This window comes from Xiphophorus couchianus, chromosome 3 (assembly GCF_001444195.1).
Source record: "Xiphophorus couchianus chromosome 3, X_couchianus-1.0, whole genome shotgun sequence".
Taxonomy (NCBI): domain Eukaryota; kingdom Metazoa; phylum Chordata; class Actinopteri; order Cyprinodontiformes; family Poeciliidae; genus Xiphophorus; species Xiphophorus couchianus.
In genome coordinates this window covers 9,340,015-9,355,623 of record NC_040230.1, presented here as the reverse complement: position 1 = coordinate 9,355,623, position 15,609 = coordinate 9,340,015, and the positions used below count along the sequence as shown (strand labels likewise).

The 15,609-nt window shown below is 37.8% G+C and overlaps 1 long non-coding RNA gene across 2 annotated transcripts in view; it reads left to right on the top strand.

Moving 5' to 3' along the window:
* The window catches only part of LOC114140580 (uncharacterized), a 59,957-nt gene that overhangs the window by 35,131 nt on the left and 9,217 nt on the right, over window positions 1–15,609 (top strand). The window contains exons 3-4 of one of the 2 annotated variants that reach the window (XR_003594609.1): window positions 1,945–2,090; window positions 5,581–5,633. This is a non-coding gene — a long non-coding RNA (uncharacterized LOC114140580). Of the gene's footprint in view, window positions 1–1,944; window positions 2,091–5,580; window positions 5,883–15,609 lie in introns of those variants that run through there. The other variant, XR_003594608.1, reaches the window with a different exon arrangement.

Genomic DNA, 15,609 nt, shown 5'->3' with positions numbered 1-15,609 from the left:
CAAAGATGTTGAGCAAATCTTTACATTTAAATAAATGGAAATGATGAAATATTCAACTTTTAAGATTTTGTCAAATCTTAAAAACTGCTATGAAATTACCTGAGAGATTACAGCATTCTATTCTTTTAACTGACATGCAGAATTAAAAATAATTAAGAGATGCCTTCAGAATATTCAGTATTTCTAATTTTACTCGTTCTTGGCTCGTGCTTAAGAAAATACATATAAACTAGTGAGGACAGTTCCCCAATTACAAATGAAACATAAAATCATTTTAATCATTTCTTTGCAGAAATTGACTGATGGTCAAAAGTGCACTGTTTTCTTTCTCCCTTAATTTTTCAACAACTAAATAAGAATATTTTAACTTAGGAAGACTCTGGAAATCAATATTTCTAGGAATAACTTTGAATTTTTTCCATGTTACTACAGGGCTCAGGTGATTGAGTAAAGTGAATTTCTGAAAAATTTCACATTGACTCTGCGATGGAATAAAAAAATTGCTCAATCTCTAATCTATCATTTTGCAGTCCCTCAAATCAATCCCTTTTTCTTTTTTACCAACAACTCAAAAATACATTACCTATATGCTTAAACATGTTTGTTTTTTTTACTAACAAGCATGCATTTATTTTTTTTCTCATTTTATACTCAAAGCAAGTTGGCTGATATTGCATGAACATGTAACATCACCTGAATGTACCTGCTTTAGAGCTTGTAGTAAATGGAATATCCTCCTCCAGTGGCTTATTGAGCAGAATAATTACATTGCACATATTGAATTCCACTAATGCTCCAAATGTAGGTCTTATTTAATACCACAACTCCCCGAGGGTTCAGAGCATGATTTGGAGTAGACTTCTTTTCTCTCTATATGTAATCCTCGAGATAGATTTGCACATTAAAAAAGAAAACAACAAAAAACACATTCGGTATCATACTAACAGTAAACTTGGCTACATTTGCCTGAGCTGCACCTGAAAACAGACTGATTATTTCCGTAAAACCAGTTATTTTTCTGCTTTCATCATTTAACAGAGCTTTATCATGGCAAGTCATTCGGCATTTACGCTTTCGAGGGAAACGATTAACATGTGTGCAAATCTGTAAAAAAAAAAAAAAAACAACATTCAAGCTGATGATGTGGATTTATGTAAACACGTGCCACACTTAATGATTATGTGTAATGTAAGTCTTAGGGTTATGGCTCCTACAAATCCTTGAATAAAATTAAAAGAGATTAGGGGTGGGGATGTCTAATTTTCATGAAAGAACAATCGGCATGTTTAGCTTTGGGGTTTTTAAATCACATGTATGGACTCACAGAATAATACTCACTACAACCTGAAGATGGCAGCCAAAACCTAGTTAGCTGTCATGTGTACTTACAGGCCCATTTTCAAAATATTACTTCACAAGTCAAATGTTTCTTCTGTGTTAGAAGCATGTTTTACCTGCATGTGTTCATATCACTTAAGAAATATAAGTTAGAGTAGGAACAAGACAAATTTAAGGCTTGTTTCTTTGTAAGTGAGATGTATTGTCAGCACATTGCAGTAAAAGAGAAGCTAAACATGATGGATGACATGAAGAGAACATGGTTTTGTAGTTGCTGCTATGAAAACAGAAGAAAGAAGATTTTTATGATTTGGGAGAAAATGGATGAAGGCTGCCTGCTTCTTCATAATTTTCTCCACAGATAAAAATGCAGAACTTGTTAGAGGGGAATGGCTTAAAAAACGAGAATCACTCAAGGTCTATGTGCATTAAATAAAAAGGCAAAGAATTATGCTAATTCCAATTAAAGTACGAAGTTGTTTCCAATTAAAAAATAAAAAAGGGCATTGAAATTTGGCTTTCAAATGGATTTTAAAGTCTAACTTCTAGCAAGTGTTCGCAAAGAAAAAACACATCAGCAAACTAATTTCTTTCTTTTTTTTACAGCTTGTTTGAAGAACCGGTTATCTGCATCCGCATCCTTCTTTTACTGCCTGCTCATCCCTCTATTCTGAGTTGAGACAATGGAGGAGAAGGAGGAAACAATGGGAGGTCTGGGTGGACCAGTGAGGGGAGCAGGAGCAGCAGAGGGGGTATGTGGCACACACGCACAGACAGAAGGAGGGAAAGGTCATGCAGGTCAGCGATCAGGCTTTCTTAATCTTGTGTGTGAGTCTTTTGGTGGACTTGCGTGGTTGTATGGCACCACACGCATGTATTCACTTCGCAGCGTGGGCAGTCTGGGTCATGCCTGTCCCTTCACAGTCCACTGCGCCATTATTGACGGCTCAAACTGATACCCCAACAATGAGGGTGTGCGTGGTCACATGATGCATGTGCCTGTGAGAACTCATGCTTGTGTGCAAGTTTAAATTTGAGGCTTCAGATTCCTTCCCTTTTTCTTTTTGGTCTTTCTGGGGTTTTTATTTTCATCCACTCACACAGTGTCTGCCCACACATACGTAGACTGCTGATATTTTTCTCACATGCACACTCAGACACAATAGGAGCGGGAGACTGGGATCCGAGGAATCGGGGGCCCTCCTGGGAGGGGCCTCCTCCTGGTACAAATCAATATATGAGAAGTCATGCAAGTATAACAGAATCATTACTCTCAGAGGGCTTACGAGGTTATGATACACAGTGTATTGTGTGTCTGTGTGAGGTCCTGTGTTTAACTGTTCTTTGACACCTGTTGTCTGGATCCTACGGTTGTAAGTTATTTTAATATTGTGCAAGTTAAAGAAAGAGGTTACAAGTGCATCTTAATGAATTAGCAATTATTTCAGGAACTTAACACTGAAAAGTTAAACTTAGATATATAGATTTATACAAACAGAGTGATACTTTCCTCAGTTTCTCTGGAATTATTGATGATTATGACTTACCAAACCCCCAAATTCAGGTTTTATTAAATTAAAAAATAAATAAGCCAAATTTTTATTTCATTGTACCATGACTTACACATGGGAAAGAGTGCTTACTCGACACCCTCCACAAAGAGGATGAGCCACAAAAGGTCATAGATAAAGAAGCTGGCTTTTCACAGATTAGTTTATTCAAGTATCTTTGTGGGAAGTTACATGCTAGGAAAAATTGTGAACAAAATATGCAAAACTAACATGGATAACTGCAGCCTTGAGAAAATGATGGATAACCTATTTAAGAGTTTAGGTGAGAGTCTATGAACTTTGGATTTTCCTTTACTTTAAGCCACAGCTTGCAGGGGTAGATACAGAGAACACTCCACCTCTACCTCTTTGTGTAATAAATGTATATAACATACCAGTTTCACTACAATAAATAGTGCCTGTTCAGAGAAGGTCACTTATAATTTAAAGTGGACCTGTTTTGCATAATTCCCTTTCCATTTTTTTGTTCTACAGTTTCTAGAAACAGTCCACGGACTAAAAAAAAAAAAAAAAACATTCAGGCTTTTTCTGGCAATAAGTTGATGTTTTTTGGTGGCTGGAATACCAGCTGATTCAAAAACGTCTGTCACGGTAAATGGGCAGTGCTCCTTACCTCGCTATCCTAAGTGGAGCTCCGCCCACAAATGAGGATGTTTGGTCAGCCGGTTGTACCACTGTGTTTTGTTGCTTATTTATCATTTAGAAACTTACTTCTGCATCTTTGATGGTTGTGCAGAAGACTCCATCTTCTGCTTCTGGGTCTGAATCGAGGTCGAAGATGTATGGTTGTCCATTTGCACATCAGTTTGCAACCATTTTCATGTGTATACACATTGAGGTTTGGGTGTGACCAGGTTTTACATAGGTAGATCATAAATAGATAAATAAAGGGACACTTTATTTATCCGGAGGGAAATTACATATATCCAAGTAGCACATGAAACATCAGCACAAAAACTAAATAAATAAAAACCCTATGTGCATATATCAATTCTGAGATGTTCTTATAGGTTAAATAGTTATATTTGCATAAAACAGCTCATTCTAAAAGGAGCTCAAAATAGACAGAACTAAGCAGGTGAAATCTCATTATCTGAGAGTGATTTTGTAATGAACATGTTTTTGTAATGAACAGCCTACACCTGTCCTGACTTGTTTAAAAGGATGCATGATAGGTCCCCTTTAATGTCCATTCGGGACCATAATCCGTTATATTTCACGAGTCACCAGGTTCAAATGGGTGAGTGGCAAGGCATTTTGCTGCTTTCGATTTTGTGATTTTGCAGTTTTCCTAATTCTATGGTACTGAATCTTTTCAGATACAATACAGACTAACTGTGAGTCACTTTTTAACCACCTCATAGACATTTCCTTTTTTATTACTCAGATAAGTCAGATCGCCCCTTCAAGTCACCAACCATTCTTTTCAAATGAAGAAGATAAGTCATGTACTTCATTTAACCCTCTAGACACTCATCTGGAGGCAGTTCTCAAGGCCATCAGAGAAGCCCCTCAGGGTCCAAGAAATAAATTAAATGAATAATTAAATATAAACAACAGCAAACAAACATATTATGTCATAAATTATTCAAAATAAGATGATCAGAAAAAGCATTTCAATATTAAAAAGGATAAAATGAACTTGATTCAGAGTTTTCCATCTGACTTCCACTCCTGCTGATTTTGGATTAGGAAAATGATGAACCAATCATATATTCTGTAGTCTGTAGTCACTAGGCAGATTTTTTCTTCTCAGCAGATATCCTTGTCATGTAGCAAAAAGGCCACAACTGAATAAATTATTATTGCTTAAAGTTATTAAATAAATATTTGACAATTTAAATTAAAATAAAATACATCATTAAGTGATTAAAAATTTAATATAGTCATTAAAATCTAAAAACATTCCTAACACTCTTCTTCACGGAGATGCCACTCATCGTAAACGTTCTACTAGGACACTGAAAACATCAAGGATACCAAATGGGTGCTGGTTATTTTTTACTTTTTTCTTTTCCCAAAGATGTGTTGTTAAAAAGTTTGCATATTATTTGCAGTTTTTCAGTGTTTTAGTAGCTGGAAATGATGAATTAGATTCACAGACTTAAGTAAAGTTTAGCTCAGAAAGTTCTAGACTGATAAGACTACATGGAACTAGAAACGTTTTCAGACGTTGAGAATGTCTGAAAATTTTGAGATGGATCATTTGAAGCTAATGACCACAATAATCATTAAAAGATTAATCTAAATGGAATACGTATTATATACATATAATATGTTTTTATGGCTGTTGGTAGGGGGAAAAACTATTTTTGGTTTTGCTGTAGTAGTTTTACTAGGACATGTAGTTTGTCAGGTTGGATTGGGTTGCTTTATTCTTCATAATAAATTTGTAACTAACTGATTGGATTTTAATACATATGTGGTAATTATATAAAGGCCATGCTAATCATTGTTTTGAATTTCTGATTGTATTAAACCCATATAAGAATGACATTTGTGCTAGGCCTGTATTCTTTTTATATTACAAATCATATCATCATTGGAACATTCACCAACTTTACCGTACATTCTCCTGAAATCGTTCAGCCTCAGTTGATTCTAGAAAATCACTACTTTTGACTCGGTCTACTACGCAGTGATAACTCAATGTGCCTGTGTGTCATTTCAGGTATCAACCAGGCAGAGAAGGTCCAACTGTGGAGGCCTCAGCTTTGCTGTCAAGTAAGAATCAGATGTGTGCTGTGCTGTGCTCTTTCCTTTGTACCTGTTCCTCATGCCATTCTGTAAAAAAAAAAAAAAAAAAGCAAATCAGAAAATATTGTGGAACTGTGATCCAGTTCCCATCTTTTGTGTTAAGTAGCTTTTTGGTAGATTTGGCTTGTCTGTGAATACTGAAACTTCCTTCAGCAGTGATAAGTCTAGACAAAATGCCTGATTTGATGAATATTTAAAAAGCTTTACTACTGTAATATTTTCAAATAATATCACAGTATATTAAGATTAAAATTAAAGTCCCTGGTTTGTGTTATGTTGTTTTTGTAGTTAGTGTATGTTTTTTTTGTGTGTATAGTTTCTATTTTAAATGATCAACCTGTCAACCTGAGACATAAATGAGCTCGCATGGCTAAATCTGGCATATTTCATATCAGTAATGTGCAGCACTCAAAGTTCACTGCAATGAACACTGAGCCACTGCTGGCTCAACCTGTGTCTAACAAGACTTTGTATTTTTCTCACTAATCATAATTACTGCCACAGTCTTCCCCTCCAGCCCACCTCTTTCTACGCCCTCACACATCAATGCCAACCTCCTTTCATCTGCCGACGTGCCGCCCCATATCCACAATGTATTTACAAGGTCTGAAATGAACAGAGCAATTATTATCAGTCATGCTAATTCCACAGATAATGATCAAAAGCCGAGTCCTGTTCTCCTTTCTTCTTCCCCTCTGCTACTCTGCTCGCTCTGGGGAGCTAACACCGGTGACAAACCTCTCCTCTTATTATTTCATGGCCTGTTTAAAGATTTAGTGAGGCCCACAAACCACTACTTTTAATGACCAATTAACAGGAGCAAAGCTCTCTCTGGAGCAGTGCGGCCTCGTTCAGGATTTGCTAGAGTAAACAGTGGTGCGGCACTGGTAGCGCTACTGGTAGATGGGGCTGTGTGTCTCGTTACCAGCTCAAACTTGCACATGTAGAAACAACCATGCATGTACACACTCTGCCAACACACACACACATGCCGGCAAGCCCTCTGCTCCACTGCTTATTAAAACCTGGAGGAGCAGAAATGCTTACCAAAACCTTGAGAGAGAGTCAGCAAGAGTCAGAGTGAAGAGTCCCACTCCCAGTGGGTGTGTGTTTTTCGGGAGCTATTTTTTTTTTTCTTTAAGGGGGGTTAAAGGGATAAAGTCTAAAATGGTACAGCTCCCACAACTTCAGACTGGCTAAATCTAAACCAAGAGCCAACGAAAGTGTGTTGAAGAGAGAGTAAATTAGTAGAGCCTGGATCATTAGCATTGCTCAATAATGTAGCTGGGGGGTAGGACAGCAGCACTCAAGGCCACGGGTTTTCTAAGCAGCTAATTTGGACCTGACTTGTTTATGGCTGCAGCAAGCAGGCCTCTCCAGATGACTGTCAGGCTGAGGGTTGCTCTCTACACTAAACAAACACAAATGAATACACACTAGTTGATATCTGCAACATGCATGACTGATCAAGCATGCACCAAAATACATCCATAGATCCACTGTAACTTCCCAGTAGTTGAGGTTGATTTTTAAAAACAGTCATGACAGGAGTGTTGATTTTGGCAAAGAAAGTTTTTTAAAAAAATGTCTTTTGATGTATGAACTCAAAAACTAAAAAAATGTTTTAGAAAACATCTGAGATAAAAATATTTTGCAAATAGGATTTATTTACTTATTTCTACTTTAAATACTACTTTGCTTAATTTTTTGTTTTTTCCACTTTTAACATATTTCCTTGGATCCAAGCTATTTCTTTCAGTTAATCTTTATTTACAAAAAACTTTTCAGGCAACAGAAAGTGATTTACATCAGGCAAATTAAAGGGGCAAAAAACAGATTAAAAGGATAGAAAATGTAAAAAGTAAAGATTTCAAAGACTGATGATCGATGCAGAATTGGAAATTAGATGTAATTATTAAAGAGGTAAAATCCTGATAATACTGACAAAACTAACACCACATAAAGGAGGGAAAATTGTAAATAACTGATGAGGTACAGATTTATAGATTAAAAATCCAAAATTATCTATGATCATCATCAAAAGATAAATCATCAAAATACCAGTAGAAACATGCAAAGGATAGTCAACAAGCATATGGCTGACTCCTTTTTAATGCTTTTTAAGTTCAAAGCTTCTGCTGGTATAATTAATTTTTGATTATATTTTTAATGTGAGAACAAACACTTAAACTAATTGCAAACATAATGTCAGGGCTTTTAATTGGATCTGAAGGATTCATTTCCCCATGTGTAGTTTTACTGTAAGACCAGTGAGCTATTTTCATTTTCAGATTCCATCCTCTACTCTTTGCCTTGTTGACTGACCTGATAATGCTCCACACCTCTTTACCATCACCCCATCACAAATCAGTGTTGCTCTGTGTGCATATGTAGACTTGTGTTTGCATTTTCGTCACAGTTTCTCCATCAGCACATTGCACTGCACACAACAAACATCCAGCCTGGCTTGGCTGTGTTTATTTAGATCAGACAACCTGGTTAATAAGACAGTGTCTTGATTGTATTTGTTTTTCATTTGTCTCTCATCATTTGCATTAAGGACGCTCTGCTGTAATTAAGCCAATAAGTGAAACTGAAACATCAGAACGATGGGGCGAGCTTCAATAAGCAGCATTACGAGATGAGAACAAGAGGAGGAGAAAGACAAGAGCTTGGCAGAACAATGGAGAGAAACGGAAATTTCCCCCCTCTTCTTTTCCATTCCCCCATTCAGGTTCATCCTATTGTGGCAGGAAGACAAAACTAGAATAGACAAAAAGAAAAGATGAAAACAATAATCTAGGGTGGGATGGATTCCAGGGTTTTTACCGTAATACATGGAAAACATGATGTCATAATGAAGCAGCCGTAATGGTTTAGACCTCGGGAGAAACTGAAAGATGACACAGAAAGATAAGATGAAAATGATGGCAAGACATATTTATTAATGGATGGATGGATGGATGAAATTTATAGATGGGGGGGCAAAATTTTGCCTTTGAGCGTCAGTCTGCTGCTTCTTTTACATGTTTATCCAGTTCATCTGAACTGAAACAAATGAGTGGCTCATTAACGGTTTGTCACCACTGAGTGATTCTGCATGGGTCTGTGCGGTTTGGTATGCTATTTGATAGGCCAAAGTATTTAGGAGAGTGTTACCACCAAAAATCAGACTTTCACTGGCCAGGTAGGATTAAACCCAAATAAATGCCTCACCTGGTGTCACAGTAATCTGACGACAGATGTGATGCACTCGTATGCTCATCACAAACAGTGATGTTTTTCTCCCCCCAATAGATGGACTGTGTTGTATGATCCCAGTAGGTCCGTCCTAACTGTATCATTATCCTGTGGACTAAAGGCGGCCCAGGAATGGTGTGGTACATGTCAGTTGTATGGGTTACTTGTACAAAGGAAACAGACAAAATACAGCACTGATCCACGCCATACCTCTCAATGGAAATGAGGGATAAGCTCCTTAAAAAACGTTGTCACCCTGAGGAGCTAATTGCTTCAGCCGTGTTCAAGTAGAGAGACATTTTAAACATGAAGGACATCAGCCCATAGTGTAAAGAAAAAATCTGATTGCTCTAAATTTGTACGATTTTGAACTCGAGATCATCGAATGCAGTAAGTGCTCCTTTAAAAGTACAAAATTGGCTCTTTGGCACTGAATTATGACCTTCAAATCTGGCACCAACTTAAATGGTTCAAGTTTCTCACATTGTACAGCAGTATATGCTAACAGTGTTAATACTGCATGCAGCACAGTATGCCTTTCCAGTTTACAATATATGCTATAGAAACATACCAAAGAAATCAATGTACATGGAAAGATAAGTCGCACAACTTCTTGTGGTACTCTAGATCAGTGGTCCCCAACCTTTTTTATACCTCGGACCAGTCGAGACTTTGCATATGTGGGGTGCGCGTCGAGACGACCGATACCGATGCTGTTACTGCTGTTTCTAACTCATTCTGCTGCTTGTGGGCTCAATGTTGGCGCACAAGACATAACCGACAGAATCCGGTTAAAGGATTTTAAAAATAAACGATCCTCCAGACTCAACACATAAAACGGAAGTATTAAATTTTTTCTTGCGTGGTCCGGTACCAATTGGTCCACAGACTGGTACCGGTCCGTGGCCCGGGGGTTGGGGACCACCGCTCTAGATCATGTCACCCTGGGTGGAAAGCCATTTGGCCTTTACCTGATACTGAAAACAAAATGTACAATGAATACAGTTCTATGCAATGCTGTTTTTAGAAAACTTAATGTGGCTGTTTGGTCATAAAGTGGCTAGATGTCTTGTTGAAAGAAGGTACATGCTGAATACCAATATTGAGGTACAGAAGGTTTTGAAAAGTTTGTTTCAAAACAGTAAACATTTTCTTTGATATTATTCTGAACATTCTGCACGTTTATTTTAAAATTAATGCAAAATTGTTCATAATTTTACAGAATTTTGAAAAGTCAAATAACAATTAATAAATGTTATAGATAACAGCACTAGATTTGTACTAGCCATTCATTTTGGTAGCAGTAGGAATACACTTACAGTATGGATGGGAAAAAAATAGATCAGATTGCATTCTGGTTTTAGATGGAAGTGGTGTATTTTCCAGACACGTAGTGCCATTTTATAGCACAATGATTTAACTGTTACCTTCAGTTATTAGGAAATGCTGGATAAATAAAAAAACAACTTAAATGAAATTTGACATTGTTTAACAACTGTATATTATGCCTTGAAATTGGCTTCTGTCTCTTTAAGAGCCTCCTACCAAAGGTAGATAGACAGGTATATAATTTGTGTATGTTTCCAATGAAAACAGCCATTCAAAGGTCTCAACCTAATGTCTTAAATTAAAATTGTATGGCAGTCCTTTGAATTCCTTTTGCAATTGATAGTCAAAGTTGCACTCGCAGACAGAAATACAGAAATTAAGCATGTAAATAGATTTAAGGCTCACAAATGGTAATTATTTTGACTGTTTTGAAATGTAGATTTCAAGTTTTGCTCTTGGAACCCAAGGAGAAGCAGGATTAAAACCCATTCTCTGATTCCTATGTTTTGTCCACCTTACTTCCCCTTCTCTCCCAAGTCTTGGACCCCGGCAACAAATCAATGGCCAGGGATAAACACAAATCCCCCGTAGAGGTGACTTATAGAAAACAATTTGAACCCGTGCACCCCTCTTAGGCAGCCCTGCCCAGGCCTTTTACTGTATGGTTCTAACCTCAAGCCTCTTCTGTCTAGCAGTCAATTGAAATTAGATTCCCAGGTAGACGGGAGAGCGCTGGAGGGAATCGGGTGGAGTGTCAGGAGTGCAGTTGCTACGCTGGAGGAATACATAGTTGTGTAAACACTCTTGGCAAATGCTAGCAAATGCTGTGCCTTTGAATGAAGACAGAAGTGTTTTTGCTAGAAATGAGATCTGTGCTTAGTGTTGTGTGTAGTACAAATTAGGATATTGATTCAATGGCAAATATTTTTATTGAAATGTAAAACGCAATAAACATTTACTGTAAAGACCAATAGTTTTAAAGCAATGTTTACTTGTGTTTTTGAATCTTATATTTTTTTGGGTGGTCTTGATAAATATTTATCCAAGATTTGTCAGGATATTTCAATGTTTTCTTTCGACGTTAGCTCATTTTCTGTTAAGGTTTTGTCCCTGATGACAGCATACACTGTTTTAAAGATGATAGTGGAGAAGTGGAGAAAACAAATTATGTAGTTACTGCAAGTCTAAAAACTCTTCGCAGCAGAGTCACCGTATCTGAAAGTCATGCCAGTGAAAATAAAGGATAAAATTGAGATTAACTAACAAAAACAAAGTATTACTCTGGAAAAAAAAGCCACATTAAAATTTTAAATATTTCAGGTATTAGACTGAAAACCAAACAAGTAGTCTAATGAAAAACTATGATAATCCTTTGGAAAGCCAGAAACAATATTCCATAAAACCAACTTAAGAGATTACAAAGAAGCCTGGCTCACTGTAAGAAAAACGGGGGATAATTCAAGACTTTTTTGCAGGTTTGTAAACTGCAGATGTAATGGTCAATGCATTTTTCTAATGCATTGAGGTCAAGATGACAAGTAGACATTTGTTGTCACTTTAAAATTGTATGTTGTTTATATAAATGGAATGAAGTAAAGAATATTAAAGGCAGAAATAAATATGAAGGCATACATTGGAGAACTGTGCAAGAGGAAGAGGGTAGAAACCATGGAGGAGGTGAAGGGGGGTTTGTGAGATCAGTGTCTTGTGTGGATCCTCAGAGGACTCCATCCCCTATTTGCAGGTCTAGTGAAGAGGGGGTTGCTTTTGCATCACCTTTTTCCATATTCTGCACACCCTCCCACACCGCCTTTCTTTCTCTCTCTCTTTCAAAGTCGCTGTCTCTCACTCTTTCTGGTCATGCTAATTGCTCCCAAGGTCAGCACATCGGCTGCGCTCCCCTGAACGCCGACCACCCCCGCCCCCTTTCCTAGCCCTCAAGCCCTGGCTTTGAATGGCATGTTTTGATCAGGCCTAATTTGATTGGTCGACACCGTCTGGGGTGGATAGGGACAGCACTTTACAGCCCACTGATTTTGATGCGTGTGCATGTGTGCATGCGTGTCCGTGTCAGGGTGATGCATGTCAGGTTATGAAGTGTCTGTGGATGAGTGCATGAGAGTGTTACACGTCAGTAGGGAAGTGTTTTTTGAGGGGTGTCAGAGTGTGTAAAGGGTGGTTTATGTCATGGGGCGAGGGTGATTTTTGTGTATTTGAGTGTCAAAGAGAGTTTGATGTGTTTTGATACAGCATATGGCAAATATATTGGAAATTGTGGCCTGATGTGTTGAATTGTTGCTACTCAGAGGGCAACCGTGTTGTTGTCAATATTGTTCACAGCTCAGACAAATCCAGTGGTTATACAAGAATTAAAGCAGGAACTGTTTAAACTTTATGAATATCAAATCACATTTGATTTAATTATATATTTTCAAGTAAATACAGTAAAATTCTCCAGGTTATGAGAAGTAGACATTGATAACAGCACATTGTATTTAATTTCTTCACAAGAGAAACTATAGCTCACAGTTTTCTTGCACCCTAAAATTTGAAAGATCACATATTTCAACATAATTAACAACTGTGAAAAATGAAATATTAGGGAGAAAGAAAAGCTTTAGTTTCATGTCATGTGTTGATTGTGAAATATTTTAAGAATAAATTAGCTTTAAGTAGCTTAGCGTTGTAATCAAACAGTACTAATTTATATAAGGACTAGACATTTGTAGGAGAGCAGTCAGTGTTACAGAAATCTGCAGAGAAACAGAATTTCAATAATGTTTCGAATCAAAGACAAAAGTATTACAAAGTTGACATTTTACATCATCTTTAGCATCTTTTACCACCACAATTAGTGCAGTTAGTATTACTAGATATAAATGCAGGTGATAGGAGGCCCAGTTCAAGCCATTTTTATTCAGCTTTTTATAAAATTCTCACTACCACTTTTATATAAGAAAAATATTTGATTAGACTTGTTTATCAAACACTTTTTTTATTACAAATTTTTCACCAAGTACATTGATGGCCAGATGGTCATCGTCTTTAGATGTTTGCTAGTTTCTACTCGTTTTCGTGTATAAAAAGATAAATCTGGTTCCTGGCTCCAAATTTAGCAGCATGTCTTTGTAAGGAATGGCTTTCTACTAGAATCTTCTTATATTGTTGTTTTTTTCTGGATGTTTTCAACCAGTCACTTAAACTATTATAACAGCTTCCACACCGAATGCTGTAGTTGTGACATCTTTGCTGACTGGGACATTTTGCTTTGATTTTTAGCTTTTCACTTGTTGATCTAGTATCAGAGTAGGTCAAGCATGAAATCAGCGAAATGTGATCACCAGTCAATTTTTTTTCTTCAGAGCATCTGAAGTAAACTGTAAATCTTTAGTTGTAGTAGAAACTGCAACTTAAACATCTTGACAGCAACTACAAAACAAAACACAGGAAAGATTTTGAAGTACAAGTTACTTTCACAGCACTGTTTCTGCTTTTCCAGCAAATTATTCTAATGCATTTAGCTTTTTTTCACTTTTTATTACAGTCATATAAATGTCCCTGGGTGGGTAAAACTTAAGTGTTTCTCTCTCTGGAGCTCAAAAATGGCACCATCTTTTGCCTAAGCTGCAGTTATATCCCAGCTGAGCGTGAGTGCACAAGGTACAGTAGGAAGTCCTCGCCATTCAAACGGCCTGTATGTGTCTGCTGTCTTGCCAGCAGCGCTGATCCGGCCCCTATGAGTGAGATTGATAGGGCCTGTGATCAGGGACACCGCGCTCCCTCCATCGCCGGCGAGATGGATCACATCACACTGCCGTCTCCTCCGCTTCCAGGATAAATGAACTGAGGGGGAATCTATCACTCCTCGCAAAGGAAAAGAGAGAAGGTGGGAGGGACGGAATACCGTACAGTGATACTGATGAGGACGCAGAAGAAGAAAAGAGCAGAGGGGGGTGAGAAAAAAAAGCTAGAAAGTAAGAAAGACAACCTTAAAATGAGTCAGAGGGGACGAAGTCCGGAAGAATAACTGATTCAGACAGAGGCAGAAAGAGGTGAGAGCGAAGAGGTGGTCTGATGGAGACAGCTGTGGCGGCCTGCTGCTAGGTCAGCCCCCTCCCTTGGCCCCCAGTCCTCCTCACAGGTTAGGTGTTAGGGTGTGGGCTTTTTTTGTGTTCGGCTGTCAGCCAGCTATTTGTCACAGTGAGCGATCTGATGCTCTGCTGAATCAATCACGCAGAAGCGCTGCGGGTTGTGTGTACTGTACACTGTGTGTGAACATGAAACTGTGCTTGTGCGTTAAAATACATGATTATATGTGCATGTGGGTGCAAAGCCAGAAAAGGAACCCCTCTCAACAGGAGGCCAAACTGAACTTGCTTCTTATTATTCTTACACTGGAATAATAACTGTTTTTAGGTAGGACAGGTTTCCTTGCCTCAGACTCATTCTTTTTTTTAATCATCCTTTCTGGTGGTGACAGTCATTACTCAGTCCCGTGACTCTCTCCTCTTGCTCATTTGGCCTGGCATAAATTAGACTTTGTCATGGCTGATTGGGAATAGGCACCTTATTGCATTAGGCCATGGCTTATTAAGCAAATGCTCTTAAGACAAGCCTCGCTTAAGTGGGTGACAGCGTCTCAATTAGGTTGTCTGTGAAATATAGCCAAGCTAATTGCCCCAAAAAACAGGATGCAGGATGCGCACTACCAGGATTTATGAAACATCTGCAGTTATTTGGACTCTCACTTTGGCATTGTCTCCAAGTGCACTTAAAGAAAACAACTTTTCAACACTCATGAGATCCCACTCCACTTCCATCCATTTGAAATGTTGGCTTCAGTAATCTTTCCCTGGTGATCGTAATTGACTGACTGGCAAGTCCTTAACTTCCTCCGCCTTCCAGTAATCCCAATGTGTCTCTCGAGTGGCTTTAAGCTGTCTTTATGAGTGCCTGCTTGCATGCTTTATGATTGCCTGATGTGAAAATGGCAGTGGTGGTATGAGAGAGTAATTTGTCGCAACACAACAAAGAAAATGTTATAACAATTAATCACATTGTGAACACAGAAGAAACATTGTAATTATGTTCATTAAATGGCGAGCATGAGAGCAATTATCTAGCATCAGCTTGAGTTGTCACAGTCATGTCAAGCTAAGATGTTGTAATAACTCAGCACTTAAAAAGGGTTATCCCTGCTCATTTAATGTGGTCTGATGGGTAAGAAGTAGTATATATATCCAGCAGGTTGGCTGCAGTATTGTCTTATTTTTTAATTTTAAATACGGAATCCTTTTAAGTATTTCTTTTTAGAATGAACACATCTTTTATGTATTTATTATATAAAAAAATATTTAAGAAGCTCAAAAAGGAA